Source organism: Cynara cardunculus, assembly GCF_001531365.2.
Source record: "Cynara cardunculus var. scolymus isolate 2C chromosome LG 7, CcrdV1, whole genome shotgun sequence".
Lineage (NCBI taxonomy): Eukaryota > Viridiplantae > Streptophyta > Magnoliopsida > Asterales > Asteraceae > Cynara > Cynara cardunculus.
Window position 1 is genome coordinate 14536993 of NC_037534.1, and position 2954 is coordinate 14539946.

The following is a 2954-nucleotide window of genomic DNA, read 5'->3' on the forward strand; positions in this document are numbered from 1 at the left end:
ACAAGATTCACCTCTTAACGATTCAGATGTTGCCTCTTAATGGAACTATTAAGAGGTAAACAAACAACCCCTAAGAGTTTTAATGTTTTGGATATTTTAGAAAATAAAAATAAGTGTTTCATCTCATAATCTTATCTTATATTTATTTTTAATTGTACTTAGTTATACGAATTCAAATATAGAGTTTTAATAAGTTGTCCTTATACTTAATCAAATGTAATCTTGAATTTTAAGTGTTATGTATTAATAAATGATATATGATACATACAAATATTTTAACAGTTTAGCCTAAATGTTTTATAATATAATATAAATATTTTATTAATCATCAAATACTTCTGATAGAGAAGTTATAAAAACTTTAAATTAATTAATATCACATAATAACGATTAGGCGAAAAATCTTGTAAGAAGAAGAGTTAATATGATAAGCGTAAAAAGGGATATGGACTGTTGATCACCTTTAATCTCAAACGCACCCATGAATTATGCTTGATATGGGGATTGATCGGGTGCATCTCGGCGCAATTCATCATAATTAAGGGTAGAGATCCTTTCGTACATTTCTCAACTTAACTCTTCTTCTTATCGTAATCCAACCAATCTATATATATATATTAAAGGAGAAACCAAACATAATTAGGTGGCACCTTCTAATGCTTAGAACTCTTCCTCTCTTTTTTCTCATTTTTTTGATTTTTTTAAATGTTGAATATGTTAAAGACTTTTTTACCCCTAGATGAGAAATGTATAACTCATAATTAACCCGGGTTATTTTTGTAATTTTGTATACACAAGTTTAACCCCCAACTCTTGATTTGCTCTTTCATTTACTTTCTTTTATTTTTTAATAAAATTTGTTTTTCAAAATTTCAATAATAAACAAAATGAAATTCTAGAAAATTCTTTGGTGAGGGATGAAGAAGGTGAGAGTTGATGAAATTTGTTTTTTAAAGTTTCAATAATAAATAAAATAAAATCCTAGAAAATCCTTTGGTGAAGGATGAAGAATGTGAGAGTTGAAGAAGAATTCAAAAATTTTAAAAGGTACGTAGAGATTATATTCATTAAAAAATGTGATTTGTTATTATATATTTCTTTGTTATTAGAAATTGTGTTTACGATTGGATATATATATTAAAGAAGAAACCATGAGTTGTTGAGGTAGCTTCTCCTAGAACCTTCTTTTTCTTTTTTCTCATTCATTCTTTCAATATCCACTACTATATATTTTTATGTCAATTTATGTTTTTTCTTAAATGTTGCATTCAACTCAAAACCATTCATCTTCTTCTATATTAATTCAAATGACATAACCTTAAACCATTCATCTTTTCCAATCAATCATTTATTTATATATATAAAAACAACAACTTTTTGTTCATCTTGATCTCTCATACCCTCTCAAATTATATCTCTATCTTATACATCTCTAAATTTATTTTCTTTATCTTTGGTTTTTCTTCTATTTTACTATTGATAATCTTCATAGTTTTTTTTGTTTTTTCACTTCTCCTATAATTTTATAAATGTTTGTATCATTATTTAGATTGCATATAGTTTTTATGCATTATTTCATGAAGATTTGAAGAAGTGTTCAAACTCAATATTTGATTTTTTTTGTTTGCAATATAAGGTAATAATTTTATATTGATTTGTTTCATGATTTTGATTGCATTATAATTTTATATATGTTTGTATCGTGATTTTGTTTGTATTACTCTTATGTATTAGATGAAGATTTAAAGTGTTCAAACTTACTATGTAATTTTTACTTATGTTGAACTTTTTTTGATTTGCAGGTTTTCGAGTTCTTTAACTTTTATATATTAAGTCTTGAAAATTTGAAGTTTTCAAGTTTGGGTTGTGGAAATTTATGATTATGATCTAAGATAAGGATTTTATGCAAGTTTGTTTTGTAATTTAGAGTGTATTAGAATGTTAAGTATGTTTGTATCATGATTTTGATTGGATTATATTTTTAAGTATGTTCTTATCGTAAGTTTAGTCGTATGATAATTTTATGTATGTTCGTGTTGTGATTTTGATTGCATTATAATTTTATTTATTGGGTTATAAAGATTTGAATCTTTAAGTTTGGTATGTGATTGTTTACATATCGTATGGTTGATCCATTCACTATTGTGTTTTTAAAGTCAAGGTGTGTGTTGAGGATGAAAAATGGTACATGTACATCATCCTTTTTGGTGCTTATACATCGTAATCATCATTACACAAAACTAAGTTTTTGGTCGTCAAAACTAAGACAATGATAATTTCTCTGTCTATGATGAATCGAATTTAAATTTCAGTTCTTCGGTTTTTGGCCAACCATGATTAGCTATTGTTTACAACAATCGGTAAACTTATAATATAACGAATGTTATCGCTTATATACCTTGCATTGTATGATTCCTCAAAATTAGAGGATATTATATTTCATTCAACAATTAATAAAACACTCTTATTTTATTTCCTATTATTTAACTGTATTATAAATTTAGTTATATCACTTCTTATATTGTGATTACACATTTAATTATTTAGATGACTATTTGTACATGAATTTATTTAAAAAAAATCTGAAAAGTAAGTGTTACAAGCTAAATTGAAAAGATTACTTTTGCATATACCTATGATAGTGCTCAATATTAATCATACAATACTTGCGGGTTGCGGCTAACAATTTTTATACAAATTGAAATTCAATAGAATTATTGTTCTGCAACCGAAAAATATAAAATGTATGAATTTCTTTAGTTACAAGAAACAATATCAATGAAAAAAATTGTATCAAAAACACCCCAATGTAATCACCGTCTTATATTACAATTTATTATGAAATTACGTTTCACCTTAATTTGATTACGTATTTTCTAACAAAACAAGTTTCATCACTATGCAACACGTGGTGTGTGAAGTAAGAACCAAATGGTTGTTTAATGAAAAATTTT